General features: G+C 42.3%; 1 protein-coding gene and 1 long non-coding RNA gene across 9 annotated transcripts in view; one reads left to right on the top strand and one right to left on the bottom strand.

Moving 5' to 3' along the window:
• GRIA1 (glutamate ionotropic receptor AMPA type subunit 1) overlaps positions 1-19,450 on the bottom strand; it is a 198,257-nt gene that overhangs the window by 102,497 nt on the left and 76,310 nt on the right. The window lies entirely within an intron of this gene.
• LOC310839823 overlaps positions 1-19,450 on the top strand; it is a 31,958-nt gene that overhangs the window by 9,023 nt on the left and 3,485 nt on the right. Inside the window, exon 3 of the long non-coding RNA XR_014561671.1 lies at positions 7,374-7,479. This is a non-coding gene — a long non-coding RNA (uncharacterized lncRNA). The remainder of the gene's footprint in view (positions 1-7,373; positions 7,480-19,450) is intronic.

Raw genomic sequence — 19,450 nt, 5'->3', positions numbered from 1 at the left:
GGAAATGTGTGTGCGTCTTATGGAGCGAATGCAGGCTGCGCAGCTATCCCAGAAGCCAGAACAGCTGTTCTGGCTTCTGGGATTCAGATTATTTTTTTTCTTGTTTTCCTCCTCCAAAAACTAAGTGCGTCTTGCGGTCTGGTGCGTTTTATAGAGCGAAAAATATGGTAATTAAAAACAGCAGCACAACCTTTAGAACACAATTAAGAACTACTCTGGGAATTAGACAAAAGGGGAAAGAACAAAAGCTAACTTGCCTAGGCTGGTACAAACCATACCAGCACACTGACCCCCCCAAATCCAGCAGGTAGCTAAGGGGTGTACCCAGGAGTTAAGAAGTAAAGGTGTGAGGCTAATACAAAGCTTTATCCAAACTCGTCCAGTAAGTAGCCTGTCAGAATGCTTGAAAGTCAGAAGATGCTAGTATCATGGTCAACACTCATGACAATACTCTTTATTTAAAGCATTTCTCTAGAAAATAATATTAATAAATAGATATCAAGTGTTGTAGTGCAGTGTTAGAGCATTTGCTTTGCATATAAGACAGTATTCAGCTCCCATGTCCCATCAATGCAAAGCTTTTTGTGCAATGGGACGTCCCCCTTCCCCTTGCTTCAGAGGGCTGGATTTAGGAGGTGCACAGGAGAGGAGAAGAGGAAAACAAGAGACTTCACGCTATAGTCAGACTCTCATCCAAAAGCTTGGTGAGCTGCTGCCAGCCAGTGCAGACAATATTGAGCTGGATGGAGCATACTGTCCGACTCAGTATAAGACCCCTTCCTATGTTTCTGTTATATTATTAGCAGGGAGTCTGCCCCTTCACCAGATGGTTAGAGAACATTGCAGGTCTACTTATAAGCAGTGGCAAATATATGTGAGAAGGTTGTTATTTATCCTGTCAAAATGCTCTCCTTCCAGACTGACAGTTTTACCACCTCTTTAACAATAGTTGAGGCATGAGGATTTTGTCCAAATACAAAAAAGCTCCAAGTGTAGCAGACACACCATACTTAGCCAACAATCTTAAGAGGGGAAAGCATGACACTAATTCATTGCAGAAATAATGTTATGTTCTTTTCTTTTACTATTCTAAACTGCATATTCTGTACAACATAGCAATACATGCATGACATTCTTTTAAAACTAGCTTCATAATAGGAGTCTTTTCCAGCCTGGCCTCCAGATGCTGGTGCTCTGGCACCACTTTTCTTTATATTTTCCCTTTCTTTCATGATGGCAGCAGTTTTTTTTTATTCCACAGTGCCTTTCTATTTACTTTATCATTTCCTAGAAAACCCATCATTCTGATCAGATTTGGAAACGTTATTATGCCAGGGCTGCAGTCAGTAGTCAGCTCTCTTGTCACTAGAGGGGCTGCTACATTTCTAGGTGGGGCTTCAAATAAATCGAAGAGAGTTGATGATTTCCTCACAATCAAAAAACCAAACAAAAAACTACACCTTCTATAACTTTGTCACCAGCCTCAAATCTTCATGAATTATTTTACAGTGGTACCTCAGGTTACATACACTTCAGGTTACATACGCTTCAGGTTACATACTCCACTAACCCAGAAATAGTGCTTCAGGTTAAGAACTTTGCTTCAGGTTGAGAACAGAAATCGGGCTCCGGTGGCGCGGCAGCAGCAGGAGGCCCCATTAGCTAAAGTGGTGCTTCAGGTTAAGAACAGTTTCAGGTTAAGTACGGACCTCCGGAACGAATTAAGTACTTAACCTGAGGTACCACTGTACTCTGAAATGTGCAAAGAGGGCCCAGAGCCCTTTATTAACTTGTAATGAGCACTTTCCTTAAATAAATAGTAAATTCTCCTATCCTTCCTGCCCCCCTTATAAGCACCAGGCCTAGTGCTAGAGCTAAAGCATCAATGAAGCATGATTGCCAGGATGAATTTTGGGTGAGCAAAGCTGGGGGCTGAGTTTGGAGCACTGCCACCAGCTGTGATGGTTGTTGCTCCTAAGCATATATCTGCCCTCCTCTGTTTTAGAAATGCGTTCTAATTCTTTAAAGATAAGTGGTTATGTCCTCATTAGAAATCCTGTTGGTTTTCATAAAATGTTAAGGTGGGTCTCACTACCTCTGGGTGAGACCAAAGACCCATCTAAACCAGCAGCCTATTTTAACAGTTGCCAACCAAGAAACTGGGTGACATCCAACATTAGTCATACTCCGAGCGTACCCATTGAAATCAATGGGTAACTGAGGTCTGTGGATTTCAATGGGTATTCTTTGAGTATGACTAAAGTTGGATCTGACCCACTGAAATTACTAAAAATCATTTCCCCAGGAGCACTGGTATAAGAAAGCACCATTTGAGATGTGTGGAGGTGGAACTGCAGTCGCTGCCTTCTGTGCCACTGTCCCCACTCATTCCACCTCCAGAACTTCATGTATTCCCCATTTATTCTGCCGTTTTTGTTGGCTTTTAATTGCTTGTACCGTTTTGATTATGTTACTGCCTCTCAGAGAACATTTGAATACTGAAGCTGTAGGATATGCATTTAAATAATAAAGAAAACATTCATTTGCTACGAGTCCAGCTGGAATTTCAGAGCAACAGATTAATATATTCTCATTGGCATGGGGTAGATACTGGCTCTGTACTATATTGTAGCCTTCAAACAATTTTTAAGGGCAGGCACATGGTGAGTGCATTATCATATATTGCTGGAGGATATGCATTTAAATAAGAAAGAAAACGTTTATTTGTTCTGGGTCCCGCTGGAATTTCACAGCAACAGTATAATATTTTCCCATTGGCACTGGGTAGATATTGGCTCTATACTGGATGCAGCCTGCACATAGTTTTTAAGGGCAGGCTCACAGTGAGTGCATTACAATATACCACATCTTTACCTGGGCTGAATGCCAATGCACAATTGTGTTGTCGTATTAATTCTATGAAAAACTGAATTTTGTAGAAACGTGATGTGAGCAATCTAGCTTGTTGATATCTGCCGGGTCAAGAGGCAGTGCCAAGGACTCTAACTTTGCCTGGTTTGTATGTATGTGTATGTGTAGTTTATTATTAGCATGCTCAGCCTGAGGGCAGTCCCTCAAATGGTGATGGAGAAACCTGAAACTGCATCAGAGAAGCTGGTGGAACTGTGATCACAAGGTGCAAATGTCTGCTCGAATTATGAGTAACTTGCCTCCCCTCGCAAACATTTGTCCTTGTGGTGCTCCGAGATGGCAGAGGTGTCATAGTGCATCTCTTCACAGCATCCCACAAATTCACTCACATTTCTCTCACACGTTAAATAGATTCTCCCCCCGCCCTCGCATTCCCGACCTTTGAGATAGGCAGTTGTATGAAGGCAACACACTCTCCCTGCCTTTTTTTGATTCTATCACTATAGTCTCTTGTGGCCTTCAACACAAACCATTTCTTGGCTGCATATGTTTTAAAAAGGAGTTGTGAGTATCCCAGAAACCATCATTTTCTTCACTCTGCTACACCAGTCTTATTAAATGCTAATCTTTAAGAGAGAAGGCATGGGCAAAGGGCAGTAGGGAGCGCAGAAGGTCTTAGAGTTTCATCCTTTGCATCTCTCCATTTAATAAGGGTATGAGGTGGTAGAGCCAAGAACTTCAGAGACACCACAGAGAGCTGAGCAGGTCAGAGTACTGTAATAAACTGGATGGACCAATAAGCTTGGCTCAAAAAAGCAGGGGTCAAAGGACAGTTTCATCTGAATGGAAACAACATCCAAGAGGAAACCAATTGCATACTTTGTGTTCTGCATGCTTTCTTTACTCTGGGATTTTCAAAATGTTGAACATTGTCCCCAAATCAGCATGTGGTGGGGAATCTGGAGTGGGAGACTTGCACAAAGCTTTTTGAGGTGTTCAAGGTGCTGAATACAAAAGAGGCAACATGCTGGCTTTCAATGTGTAATTTCTTGCAACCCCCTACACAGCTATTAACCTTTTCTCTATTAAAATGCATGCTTCCATTGAATGTTTGAATCACTGGAAGCAATGGTGTTATTATATCTCTTTCTGTGTGTGTACACACACACACACACACACACACACACACACACACACACGTGTTGTTGTTGTTTAGTCATTTAGTCATGTCCGACTCTTCGTGACCCCATGGACCAGAGCACGCCATGTATGTACGCACATATATGTACACACACACACAAATACAGGAAGGTATTCACAGTCCTTGTTGCTATGTAATCATCTGGATTTGTAAATAGTAAAATGTACTGTATGAGGCTATATAAACAGAAATATCTCATAATATCTCATTGATATAGAATTATTTTACAAATTAAACTTTCTAGAAGCAAGAATGCATCATTTATCTTCACATTAGCATCCAATCAGTGCACCAAAATTATCTAAATATGAGATATGGGAGAAATGTCATGGGTCTTACCTACGTTGCTGACAAACATGAGCCCTATTCAGATGTTCATTTATTGACATAAATGATAACCAAATGATTTGGTGATAACCAAATGATGAGGCACTGGCAAGCCCCATTCTTTCCAGCAAGCCACGTTTCCCATCCTTATGAGCCTCCATGGAACTGTCTTCTAAAGGAGGGAATGTCCTCCACTCATGAAGGCTCCCTGTGCAATTTAGAACTCAGCTATTTCTGTTAATAGTTAAATGCCACAGAAGGGTATTGTGAGTGGCTGTTAATATTAGACCTCTACATTATTTGTCAAAGCTTCCCCTTTGTGCTAATGCTGCACACTTCTCTGTGTGATTTTGCAGTTGCAGACCTCTGCTGCTTCAGACCGCAAGTCTATACACATTTACTAGGAAGTAAGTCCAAAGACAGTGAACTGACACGTATAGGATTAGATTGTCACTATTAAAACAAAGCCAGCCAAAAACTATATTAGGCACCTTTCTTAGCCTTTGCCTCAGTGCAAAGCCTGAAATATGTTCCTATTGGAAGGAATCTTTGTAAATCAATGTTAAGTGCTATAAATGCCAGCTATAAAATTCAAAGTAAGGAGACTTCTCGTGCTTAGGCCGTTGCTGTGCACAATAACACAACACATCTGAACCTTTTTAGTTCATGAGTAAATTAATAGGAAGCTGGGATTTGAGCCAAACAGAGGTTGAAGTGCTTTTATTGCTGTTGTTTATTAAAAACCCAACATTGCCATTCAGCTACCTTGTAGACATGACCACGGGTTGGTGGTTGCATTTAAAATGTGAAGTCTAGCATCTGATCTATCAGACAACTCTGAGAGAACGAGATGGGTAACTTTGGGTTGCTATGGCTACTCAAGAAGAGCTTTCTGGACACTGGAGGAAGCAAACCAGCTTTTCTTCCGGCAGCTTTTAGGAGCTGGAAGGAAAGCCTTTGAGGGCTCAAAATGTGTCAGACATTTAAATGTATACCTTTAGCCGCCTTCGGTGTTTTTATTTACAATTACATTGTTTTCTCCTTAATGGTATTATACTGGATAGGTTTGCTTTATTTCTATTAACCTTTCTATACTGCCCTGGTATCTTTGTAGTAAACAATGGTCTAGAAGCATATAAATTAAGTATAAATAAACCAAAAGCCCATTTGGGACAATTTCCCCTTTTCCCAGCATAAAAGAATAGCCTTTGTTCTTGTTATAGATTCCTGGGGATATTAGCTTATTTTTACATATACAATGTCTAAAGTTGTGTTGTCCACACAGTGGGATTTAAAGCACTGCATAAATTCTGGGTGTGCATTTACATTTGTCATTGTATGCCTGGAACGACCAGTTTTCTTCAAGGCTTAGAGTTGTTCTACTAAGTGGTCATCCTGCAGGAAAAAGGGGGTCTGTTTTCATGCTAAGCTCTAGGGAAAGAGTTGAACTTCTGTCTCTCATCCACTTAAACCTCACATCACTGTAGAGCTCCCAATCTAGATTTTAGATCTAAAGAGTAGATAGTCCTCCTCATGGGGTGTTCCTGGGTCATTTCACACCTCCCTCACACTCCTCCCCAAAGCCCAGCACTTACCAGGCTTTGGGAAGGAAGCCTATGCAAGGGAACTGAATGTGCTGCCCTCTGGGGTCCACTTCACAAACTGTAGTGTGTTTGGGAATAACATGCTGCTCATCAGCCATAGCTTGACCTTACTTGGCATAGACCACGCCATAATGTCAGGAGGCCATATCAAGTCAGGATATAAGCAAATTGTATGTAAGATCTAGTTTGTCTTGTCTGGCATGTTTGGTCCCTAAAGCCTTGTAGTACAACTGCAGAGTTTCTCTTCTCTACCACTTTTAATCGTCTCCCTGTGTATCCCCCCTGCATATAACTTTTCATCAGCATTCATGTTTACACCTTTCAAAAGCTGAGATTTTTAAGAGGGATAATTCCCACCTAGCCCTCCCTTCATCCTTCCAAATCGACAATGTCTTATTTTCTCATCTACTAAACTAGCACATTTCAGAGACCTGGATGCCATGCCAAATCACTGTGAATAAATGGGACTGTGCAATGTCAATAGAGAATCTGTTCATGAAATGGGATGCAGTTGAGAAAAGATATATACCATATGCAAAGTATACATTAACGTCTCTCTAGCCCATCTCTTCTGTCAATAGAAAAATGATTGCTTTACCCTCCGACGTTTCCACATCTCAAGTCTCAAGAGGCATATATATGAATATTAAAGTGTGGTTATTGCTAATGGCCATATGCCATTAAATGTAAGATTTTCTTTCTTTGCTGCAAATGTGTTTGATACACCTAATCTGACCACATCATGTGCACAATAGTTTTGTGTTTGTTTGCTGGCTTGTTTGTTGGTTGTCTGTTTAAAAGCGGACTATAAAGAGGGGGAAAGTGCAGCCCACAATGATTCATGGAGTCTTTGTTCTTTGCAAATATTATTTTAGAAGATTATGGTGATAGGGCTTTTTAAAGCCAGAACTCAGTTCCGGCACCTCTCAGGTGGGCGCCATTGCCATTGTAAGAGAACAAGGGAGGTGTTCGTGGTGAGTTCTGGCACCTCTTTTTCTAGAAAAAAATAGCCCTGTTTGTAGATATCTAGAACAGAATGGCTGGTTTTCTATCCAAGCATCTATTCTGTATCAGTAATGCTTCTTTCCCCCCTCCTGATAAGCTTAAAAAAATAAAACAGGATTTTGAACTTACATATTGATCATTCTCATAAACCTTGAGGGATGCTTCCAGGTGCTCAGCTTAAAAATCCCATGGGCAATCCATCCTCTTCTCTGCCACTACGCCATTCCCCTTTTTCAAGGGAAAAAACACACCTTACCTTGGGGAAAGGGAGGTAGCAGACAGCAGAAGTCTCCCATGTGTACAGAAGAGGCCCCCTGTGGCCTCTCCTTATTGGTAACTGATAATCAGAGTGTTTTGCTTTTCAGGAACTGCCAGGAGGTGAAGCAGATGGAAGAGCGTTTTTTTAAAAAAAGGCTGGCTGGATCAGACCAAAACGTTAGGGCCTACACAGTGGCCCACCAGATGCTTATGGTAAGCCTACGAGCAGGACCTGAATGCAATAGCTCTCCCATTCCTATTCTTGCTGAAAGTGCAACAGCAGATATCATTCATTGTGTAATTTAATAACTCTGTTGGCAGTAAGCCAAGGGGATGCATGGGATGATCTTTAGTGAGGTAACAAACACTTCAAAAGGCTGTCTAGCTGCAGTAGAGTTTACTTGTGGGTGTTTTAGTTGAATCTCTCCCTGAGTTTGACAAGGCCTGTCAAAAACACACAGTCCCTCTATTTCTTTCTGGTTGTCTCCTATTTTACTCTTTTGTTGATTAGAGCTTTGCCAGGATTTTCTCCCTGGACTCCTCCTGATTTATTCAAGTGCCTCTGCTAACAGTTATCCAGGAAGTGCTATATGTGATGGGAGGGGTGCAAGTGGCTGCAGGAGAGGGACTGTGAGCAACTTCATGGGACGAGTGTGTCTAGGACTAAGCTGAAACTGTGAAGCTCCCTTATTACTTTTGCTTTTGGATGCTGCATGTTGTTTTAGTAGTCTTGTTATATTTATAGTATTGAAATGTGGTCTTTTTGTTATGTTAGAATATTTGCTATTGTTTTGCTATCTTACAAAATTGTTACTATGTTACTATGAATTTGTTTCTGTAGTGCTTGTTTGAAAAGCATCCGTGTTTTCTTCGTTGTAAGCCACCTTGAGCATGATTTTTGTATGTGTGGAAAACTGGCATACAAAGAAAACAAACGAATGAATACCAGGGGCCATTGAGAAATCTTATCCACCATGAACTTGCCAAATTCCAGCTTCGACATTGCTGCAATCTCTTTGCTGAAGTGCAGTGACAATAACTGTATCAATGCCGCTGAATGAATAATGGGCTTCAAACTTGAGGATTAGAAAGCCCATGACTCCTTCAAACTGGAGTCACCCTATTTGAGTGGGAGGGTTTTTTCACATTTCCAACCATCCTCTCTCAAATGATAACCCCATCTCTATCTGTAATGCTTCAGTTACTTGCCTTCAATTCTTGTAATGTTCTCATGTGGAGACTAATTGAAGCAAAGACGGAAGCAGCATATGGATTCCTCTTGAAAGACTCTTCCTACGCTCAAGCTGTTCACGGGAATTTCATCAGGGTATGGCCCACTCCATCCCTTCCCAAAAAGCTCCTTTCTGCTGCAGACAGGAGAATGTCTTCCTGTCTGCCTAGAAATTAAAGCAAAGGAGAGCTCCGAGATGTCCTCAAATGTCTTTTCTTTCTTGTGGGGAAAAAAGGATGTGAGCAGCGCTAAGATGAGCGTCACTTCAAAACATTAGGGCAAACCCTAAGGGTTAATATACAATAAAAAGTATAAGGTCTAATAGACACATAATAAAACAATGAAAGCATAGTGTGCTCCATGGGATCACTGTGTTGAAACCTTTAGGAATAGTCACATGCAATAGGTAAAGGCTATCTTTTTTATATATAGTGGTGTTTGAGGAATTCAATTTTGTAAATTCCAGCACAAATTGGCATCCTGGACTAACACTCATATTGAAATTTAGTTATTTCCTGGCTTTCACACTTCCTGAATGCAGTTTCTGGCTTAAAATATCAAAACACATTTTAACATGTGTATTCTGAGAGAAAATATATTTAGAAAGGGGTTGTTTTTTTACAGGAAATGGGTGATATCCAACTAAGTACAGACTCATTAAAATTAAATAACTTTTAAGGACATTGATTCAGTGGGTCTGCTCTGAATATGACTCACACTGGATATTTCCCAATATGTTTAAAAATACATACGGTACTTAAAAATACAACTGACTGCAAATTTTTAGTGTGATTTGAAACAACAACAGATCAATGCAGCAACTGAATGGGACATTATTGAACACCTGCAAAAATGGCATGGACCATAAATAGAGCAATTCACCCATCTCCATTATTAGTTTTCTATCAGTTAATTATCACTTCCCCAAACAAGTGGAAGGCTGGGCTCCAACCAGCTGGTTAATACAAAGCAGTACAATAGTTCTTCCCAACCAAATTTCCAGGTTTGGAACGGGGGAGCTCAGTGTTGGCATATTGACTGCTAGTGTCTGTCTCTCTATTAAGTTGGGGGCAGAGCAACAACAACCACTGGAAACATCAGGCACAATTCCATTCCTTCTCCAAGCATTTAATATCTTTGGACATCAACGATGAGGAAAGGGCTAATGCTGTATGTTTTGACAGATCATATCCATGTGAACAACTGGCTACTTTAAGGGACACCCAAGTTAGTAATACATGTTATGATCCACCCCTCATCATAATGGTAAAGTACCATTGTATCATTAGTTTTGCTGTTTTATGTTATGGAGCCTGTAATGGGAGCAATAACTGCTCAACTTCAGCCATCTTGAGCCACAACACCCCTGCCTCCATAGCTGCCAGTAAAGACATACCTAGGTGAGAAGCAAAACCAGGTCAGAAGGTGCTTCAAGACCTTCATTTGTTGTTTTCCCACCTCTGATTTAGCCTGTGGGATCAGTGTGAATATATTGTCTATATGGGTTTAAAGACGCACATAAGCCCCTTTCAATTTAGCATGTTGGGGACAGAATACTGTTTCCCACACATTTACATTAAAGCCCTAAATCAGGTGCATACTTGCCCATCAACAACAGTTGATGATGTTAGAAGTTTCCGCCCACACACTTTCACTGCACTTATCTGCATGTGTGGTGGCCCCTCAACAAACCAGTTTAAACAGCTTACAGCTTCCTGGCAGCAGATGACAAGAGGCTATGAGACTTGTGCAAAATACTCAGTCAAGAGTTACTTTATTTCTTGGCTGGTTCACAAGCATTTTAGTTGTGACTATACAAAGCTAATAGGGACACGGGTGGCGCTGTGGGTTAAACCACAGAGCCTAGGACTTGCCAATCAGAAGGTCGGCGGTTCAAATCCCCATGACGGGGTGAGCTCCCGTTGCTCGGTCCCTGCTCCTGCCAACCTAGCAGTTCAAAAGCATGTCAAAGTGCAAGTAGATAAATAGGTACCACTCCGGCGGGAAGGTAAATGGCATTTCCGTGCGCTGCTCTGGTTCTCCAGAATAGGCTTAGTCATGCTGGCCACATGACCTGGAAGCTGTACGCTGGCTCCCTCGGCCAATAAAGCGAGATGAGCACCGCAACCCCAGAGTCGGTCATGACTGGACCTAATGGGTCAGGGGTCCCTTTACCTTTACCTTATATACAAAGCTATTTACACACTTCTTTCCACTGCTGTATAAACTCACAGCATGTGGGTACTCTTTCCTCGTGCAAGCAAGTGCAACCTGCAACTTCCTCTGTTTTATTTTCATCCCCAGCTGTAACCAATCAGCCTGGAATGTCACGCCTAACTATTAAAGAAAACTTCTTTAAAGCTACAAGCACCTTTTTCTGTTTCTTTGAAGAATGACTTCCTAACAGATGAACCCAACTCACAGAAGGACAATAGCCCACACATGTCTAGCGTTTATTAGATTGCTGTAACCTATTACTGCATGAAACAGCTCTCCCATTAAGTAAAAAGAGCGTCAGAGGTCGCATCCATTATATAACAGCAGGACTTCCAGGGAATGAATATAATTTGCCCCCACACCCACAAAGAAGTCTTATGAGACCAAACATTGGGATGAAGGTTGAAATTCAACATAGCGCTAAGTAGGGCTTGTGTACACAGAGCAAGGTCCACTCGTGCAATGAGACTTTCCCTTCCTGTGTGAACCCTCCCCCCCAACCTGTTCATGGGTTTCCTCTGACTCTCCAGAGCAGATTTAGGGGGTGGGGGAAAGAGAGGGGAAAGTCCTGTTATACAAATAGTCCTTCCATGCATGCCACAACTTAGTTGAATCCCACCCAGTAGCCTTATTTATTAAAATGACACATTGGAGGAACTGCAAACCAAATTAACTGAAGCCCAAAAGTATGGTAGGTTAGGATTTTTATCTAACTACAGCAGGGAAGCATCCGCTCAGACCCCTGAGCATGCGATAGTGTGGCAGGCTGTGGCTCCCCAACAAAGAATGGGGAGCAAACAACTCCCTCCTTGCTATGTGAATCTTGAGTATAAACTCAATGCAGACAGACCCTATTGTCCAGCATTACCCCAAATGCACATGTCAGGGCTGATGGGGACCCCCCAAGTTTCACTATGCAGACAACACTGGCAGATCGTTAAAGGGTATTCATAACACAACAATGCCTCAGTTTTTCTAAAGCGTCTGTCCCCAATCTGCCCAGTCTTAATGCTCCAACAGCAACTAAGACATGCCACTCCCCAGAATTCCTCTTAAATTTATTCTCAGCAGTATGGAGTGTGTGTGTGTGTGTGGGGGGGAATCCCAATGTCCAATCAAGAAATCCACTCCTCTCTGCAATTCCTACTTTATAAGAGGGGACTAGCAAAAATCCACAATGAGTACAAGGAAGGATGGAGGGAGGCCATAGCAAAATGAAGGAAAGAAAAACTCAAGGGAGTAGGAGACTGCAACCCCTTTCCATTTTGCCATCAGCTCACACATGTTTCACCCCTCAGCCCCCTCCATTTCGGAGCCATTTTCTTGAGTGATCTCTGAGGAAGTAGGGAGCAGGAACAAAATGCAAGAGCAGGAACAATATTGTCACTAACAACTTGGGTTTCCTACACATGCACACACAGTTTAGTGCTGAAGATTTCCCTTAACAGTCATTTGTGGCAGTTCTGTGAGACATAAAAGCCTGCGACTATCTCCGGCGCAAGGTTCCCTTTTGATGAAGGCTTTGTAAATGGGTTGTTTCTGAACTTGTTACAGGTTGCAACGTGAAAGCTTTGATGTTCTAAGACAGGGGTTTTCTCTCCATTTCCCTGGGAAGGTTTTGCATAATCAATATTCCTTGGTGTTGGCAGCCGTTTGTAGCGTAGAGGAAGGTGGCAGATTTTTCTTCTTCCCTTCTTTTTTAAGAGCTTAGGAGCCCTCGATATTTCATACTCAGACACTGTCAAAACCCAGCCCGAGCAGTGGCATTAATCATGCCTTGCAGTTCTTGACAGATGAAAACAGGTACAATTGTGTTGCATCAAGCCAAACAGGGACTCACAGGCTTGCCAAGTTTTCTTCTTTTGCTTGCAAACTGCCATTAGAAGGACTGATTTATCATGTTGGGGGGGGGTCTAACCCACCACACAGTTTGCTTTCAGTCTGCTTGGCTGCTTCTAAAGTGTACTAGGCCATGTATACTTTTAGCGGCTTGAAATGTAGCGAGGTCATTCTGCCCCTGCAGCCTCTCTCGTGCCAGAAAAAAAGTTGTAATAGTTAGAAGTTATAACAGTATATTCTCCAGTGTTATGAGAAAATGCTACAGAAAGAACCCTTTCCCAGTCCTGTTACCTGGTGGCCAAACACTGTCCGAAGACACATTGAAATTACGTCAAACTCCATGCAAACACAAGCAGCTACGAACAAGAGAGGCTGAGTGGGGGTGCTGGAAACGACTCTGCTGGAGCCTCGCAGCACAGGGTTAGAACCCAGGAGCAGGCTGAAGGGAAGGGGCCTTTTTCCTGGGCCAAACCTCTTCAAGAGGGGCCACTCACTGGTTCCCCAGAAAATTAATAATAATAATAAACTTCCAAAAAAGAAGCACACATTGACACAGCTATATATGGATGTGAGTAAGTAGGGATGTGGGTAGCCCTGTGGTCTAAACCACAGAGCCTAGGGCTTGCCGATTGAAAGGTCAGCAGTTCGAATCCCCACGATGGGGTGAGCTCCCGTTGTTCAGTCCCAGTTCCTGCCCACCTAGCAGTTTAAAAGCACGTCAAAGTGCAAGTAGATAAATAGGTACTGCCCTGGCGGGAAGGTAAACAGTGTTTCCATGTGCTGCTCTGGTTCGCCAGAAGCGGCTTAGTCATGCTGGCCACATGACCTGGAAGCTGTCTGCAGACAAACGCTGGCTCCCTACAGAGTGAGATGAGTACACAACCCCAGAGTTGTCTGCGACGGGACCTAATGGTCAGGGTACCTTTACCTTTACCTTTAAGTAGGGAATATAGATTTGTTGCCTGGTTTTCACAACCACCTTTTTTCTACAGAAATATTTTCACAGATGTTTTTTTTTTTTGCTAAGGATTTGTTATTTTCCTCCCCGTATTATAATCCATCACTAGAAACCCAGATTTCTTGTCTCACATTCCTGTTCTGTCAACAAAGTCAGTGGAAGCTGTCTCAGAAAGTACTGTTCCACATGGGTGTTCATCTTGGCAGGATTGATTCCTCAGGCAAAATCTCACATGCTAGGAGAGCTTCAGGAAATGATTCATTGCTATAATTTACAGATCCATCACTGCATATCGCAAGAAGTGTAGCGCAAATATGAATGCAGCATTGTAAAGGTTTTCTCAGGGCTTAAGTAAGCCAAGCGTAAAATGCTACCAGACACTTTTGGCCTGATCCAGGAAAGGATTCGACATGAAGAAAGAGGCTTTCGCCATAGATTGCATTTGTGAATTGGGTCTGTAGACCCAAAGGAGTGCTTTATGGGTAGGGCTGCCGTATTTTGAAGAGCAAAAAAGCGGACGCTATGACGGCCATTCAAAGCAAATAAATGCAATTTGTCTCAAATGCTACCCCTGAAAAAAGGAGGACGTGTCCTGGGAAAAGAGGGCACATGGCAACCCTGTGGGGGGGGGATCCAGAAGCCAGGGGTGACATGCTTTACATGTATCTGGAATGTGCAACTAATGCAGAATGCAGTGGACCCACTGCTCACAGTACGAGATTACTGCCGATATGTTATTCCATGGCTGAGAAAACTGTAGCGATTGCCAATTTGCTATCGGGTTCAAGGTTCTCATCTTAATTCACGAAGCCCTAAACAACTTGGACCCAGAGCACCTGAATCCCTGATCCCTTATACTCACTGAGATCCCTTGATAAGGGCACTTTGGGTGATTCCCCATGTGGAACTCTGACCTGCCCATGGAACTCCCTACCTGTTGAGGTTCAGCAGGAACCATTCCTGCCATCTTTCTGAAAACTTCACTGTTCAGTCAGGGCACCACAATGCAATTTTGTCTTTAAACGAACCAGTATCTACTAATGTTTTATTGAAGTTTTCAATTATGTTTAATGCATATTCATAGAGTGATGTTATTGCATTTTACATGTTGTAAGCTGCCTTGTTATGTTTCATGAAGGAACAGATTATAGCTTTTCAAATGAATGAAATAATATGGATAGCCACTGCTCTCAGGTCAGCATCATGTACCCAGAGGCGGAGCTAGCTGCTCTGGCATCTGGAGCGGCGCACATATTGTGCAAACTGGGGCGGGACTAGCCAACCGCAGGGGTGGGGCGAGTGTCCCGGGGCGGCAGCACAGTGATGTCACCCCCCTCAGGGATGACACCCGGGGCGGCCCACACCCATTGCATGCTCTTCCTCTGCCAGTGCATCTACAGTCATACCTCATGTTACATTTGCTTCATGTTATGTTTTTTCAGGTTGCGTCCCACGCTGACCCAGAAGTACCGGAAAGGGTTACTTCCGGGTTTCGCCACTTGCGCATGCGCAGAAGCGCTAAATCGCGCTTCGCGTATGCGCACAAGCACTAAATCACACCATGCACCTGTGCAGATACGGCACTTCAAATTGAGGGCTTTTCATTTTGTAAACGGGCCTCCAGAACGGATCCCATTCACAACCAGAGGTACCACTATACCTGTTTTTACCCACTCATGACCCTTGTCAAAAAAATAAGCTTGGACATCAGGGGGAGAGAGATCCAGTATCACCTACAGTCCCTGGGATGTCCTTCCAGGGGCTGATAGGATTGCAGCCTTAACATCTCAAGTACTATGTAATCTACATATTCCAGAAGAGTAGTAGAAGAAGAGTTTGGATTTGATATCCTGCTTTATTACTACCTGAAGGAGTCTCAAAGAGGCTAACATTCTCCTTTCCCTTCCTCCCCCACAACAAACACTCTGTGGGGTGAGTGGGTCTGAGAGACTTCAAAGAAGTGTGACTGGCCCAAGGTCACCCAGCAGCTGCATGTGGAGGAGCGGAGACGCGAACCCGGTTCCCCAGATTATGAGTCTACCGCTCTTAACCACTACACCACACTGGCTCTCACATAAGATTGATGCACGTGCAGCATGGTGCTTGCTCTAAACTAATTCCTAATAAGTTGAATAAGACTTATTTAGTCCCTAGTAAGTGTTCCTAGGCAGTTTAAAGCACACTTACCTTTAAGTGCATGTCACTAAGGACCAAACTACTATTTTGTTTGTTTGTTTGCTGCTATAGTATAGCTGGTTTCATAGGCTCATCTTCAATCTGTTCTGTTGTGTCCATGGACATGCCATTATCTACTAGCCTAATTCCATTTCTGGAAAAAATATTTGACATCTGAACGATCAAATAATCTGGCCACTATTCCATTGAAAGCTAGGTGGGAAATGCAGAACTAACACACACAGATTTATATGGGCATGCATGAAAACCCCCCACATCTAATGCATTTCAATTATTAAAAACTTAATTAAAAACTTCAAAATAGTTGGGGAAAATGATTTGCCCTACATACAGAGGATTTTTTCTGAATAAAATTAATTCAAATGGAATGCAATCTTTATGGAGACTGCCCTTGAAAGTCTTTGAGAACAGGATTGATCAGTCAATCTTCTAAATGCCAAAAATTCATTATACCTACACTCTTGCATAGGTAAGGTCTTCAAATAGGTCTCTGAGCACATTTTGAGTTATTGCTTTAACAAGGACTGGGCCTTTTTATCATTATTTTTAGTTTGTTCCTGGCCTGTTGCTAGAGCAGAGAGCAGCGGCAGTTTATTTTGTGATATTCTGAGCTTACTTCAGAAAGATCAGGATACAAAATGTAAGAAATAAATAAATCACTTATCCAGTTATAAAGAGCTTGGGCCCCTGCTGAGGTAGATCAGAATCTTAATAAAAAATAGGCAAGGCCTAGAAATTCTATTTGCTTGTGAAACGATGGATCTAAACACTTGTGTGACCTAAAATGAAAGGCCTGTGGCCAGTCCACTGCTATTAATAGCATTTTCTATTTACAGTAGAATAAATGAAACACGGGACTTGAAAGGGGCCCATTTGGTTCAATTGTAATTTGTTTCCAAACAAATACAGAATGGCTGGGAAAGGGTGGGTAAGTACAAGAGTTTCACTGAAGACTCTCATTGATAATCCCTTTGTTCCTCATTTGTACCATTTAGGAGTGGAGAAGCTTACCTGTTTTCAGCAAGGGCAAAGCAGACTTCTGTGGCTGCTCCTGGTCACTGCCATGCCCTCCACTCTAAACACCCCAGATGCTGCTATTAAGGGGCTGCTTTGGATGGGACAAAGTAGTGGCTGCCAGCAGAGCTTCCATTTTTAAAGCTTCCTTTCCCGCAGAAATGGCTGGTTTGATATGATCTGCAGCATATGCCATACCTTGCCATGTATAAGAAAAGGTTTTTTAATTTAAAAATTATGTTAAAAATTAGGACTTGTCTTATACACCGATAATGCATAGGGGGGAAGTTGAGCTGGTTGCTAGTGCAAGCCAGAGATTGTCAGCGGCTATTGGGTGTGTTATTGGTGGCTGCGGCAAGGGCTGGTTTTGATTTGCTGTCACTGCAGCATTTGGGCGAGTGATTGAAGGTTTCTGCCAGTGAGGGACAGACAATAGGTGGCTTTTGTGATGCATGTGAGTGGCAGCAGAGGTCGGGCGGGTGAGCGATTTTTGCCCCCCCCCCCCAAAAAAGATCAGCAACTCTGGTCAATCCCCCCCCCAAAAGCTCAGCAACTCTGGGAACTCTCCCCCCCATTTTGTTAATTTGGAGTCCCTAAAAATAGTGAGTCCCTAAAAACGTTTCTGTGTGCTGCGCTGGTGCTGGCTCGCCAGAGCAGCTTTGTCACGCTGGCCACGTGACCCGGAAGTGTCTCCAGACAGTGCTGGCCCCCGGCCTCTTAAGTGAGATGGGCGCACAACCCTAGAGTCGGACACGACTGGCCCATACGGGCAGGGGTACCTTTACCTTTTAAAAATAGTGAGGCGTCTTATACACGAGGGCGAGTTATACACGGAAAAATACCTGAAGGAGCGTCTCCACCCCCATCATTCTGCTCGGACACTGAGGTCCAGTGCCAAGGGCCTTCTGGCGGTTCCCTCATTGCAAGAAGCAAAGCTACAGGGAACCAGGCAGAGGGCCTTCTCGGTAGTGGCGCCCACCCTGTGGAACGCCCTTCCAGCAGATGTCAAAGCGATAAACAACTACCTGACATTCAGAAGACATCTTAAGGCAGCCCTGTTCAGGGAAGTTTTTAACGTGTGATATTTTACTGTATTTTTGGTTTCTATGGAAGCCGCCCATAGTGGCTGGGGAGGCCAACTAGATGGGTGGGGTATAAATAATTTATTATTATTATTATTATTATTATTATTATTATTATTATTATTATTATTATTATTATTATTATTAAAATATGGTATGTGTGTATGTATGTTCTGCAGCTCCTGCCACTAACAAATGGTGGGAAGAAATGGTAAAAACAGTAAACTAATGAAAGAAAACAGATGTTCATAACCAAATGAATACAATTGCAAATAATGACTACCAAAGCAAATGAGAATTGAACAAATAAGTGACATAATAATGAAAAAGAAAAGAATCATGAACTGATTTTTTTTTTCCTTGGACATCCCTATTTCAGATATTATCTGAACTAGATATTATCTGTTTTTTCTATTTCCTCTCTATTTGGGAAAATAAAGATTCTTAGCAAGTGAAGGAAGATTCTCTAGAAACAGAGAGCTAGAGAAATTGCATAAACCTTCTAAATAAATGCACTGTCAAGATTTTTCTTTTTAAAAAAGAAAAAAACAATTGTATGCTCACTTCAAACAGCAACTTGAAGAGTACATACAATAAGTCAACTGCCATTTGACATTTGGAGTCTGGCTTATTGGCACTGTTTCTACATGTATATTAGGAATTAATTTTTGGAATGCAAATAGCATTTCACTAGTTAGTTCCTGCACCTGGGGGAAAAAACCTACAAATTTTAAGGAAAACCTCTGCAGAAAGAACAAAAGAAAACTCACAGAAGCTGTTTGAAGGATGCTAATTTGTTCCAATTTCTCGTACACTGAGAAGGACTCCTCTTAACACCTTCCAACCTGGTGTGACTTTCTTCTTGATATTGCAAGAAGATAAAATACAAACATGAAATAAAATATAGAATGTGACAAAAAAGGAAGCTGGTAATTTCTCCAGATCATAAAATAGCATGGTGAGAATATATAATCCATGAGGTAAAGCTTCACTGAAGATCTCATGAGTTTTCAATTGGGACATGGGGACTGATTTTTTTGTAGCACAATTAAAATGGGCTTCAACAAACAGGATATACAAAGCTTGTATAGTTGGGTGCATCATGGGTTCATCTAACCGGTCCACATGAGGGATTGGAAGTCATTCATTTATTCATACATACATGTATTCTATTTACAGTCTGCCTTTCTTCCAATAAGCTCCATGCAACATACCTTACCCTTCCTCCAACTTTTTTCCTCAACCTACTCTATCAGGTATGTTAGGCTGAAAGATGTTGGCAGAATGGGGATCTGAACCCGAGTCCCCCCCCCCAGACCTAGCTCAGCAATCTGACTGCTGCACCACTTTGCTGCCTTGAACAGGCAGTGCCTAGATATGTATGACCTTATTCCTGTGAACTGACATGGTCTTCAAAACATGCATTGTTGTATTAATGCCTGATCTTTTATCCACAAGAGAAAAATGCTGATGGGCTCCATTCCTGGTGATGTGATCTCACCCGAGCTAAAAAACGATAGTATAAAGTTTCCAGGAGTGTGTGTGTGTGTGTATGTACAAAATTCAAGTTTGCGAAAATGACCCAAGATGGCCAAATATTAGTCAGGGATGTTTCTAAAGCTACTTGCAACAGGCTTAATATGTTCC

This window comes from Podarcis gaigeae, assembly GCF_964106915.1.
Source record: "Podarcis gaigeae genome assembly, chromosome: 2".
Classification (NCBI taxonomy): Eukaryota; Metazoa; Chordata; class Lepidosauria; order Squamata; family Lacertidae; genus Podarcis; species Podarcis gaigeae.
The sequence above is the reverse complement of the archived record's forward strand: the minus strand, read 5'-3'. Positions and strand labels throughout refer to the sequence as shown.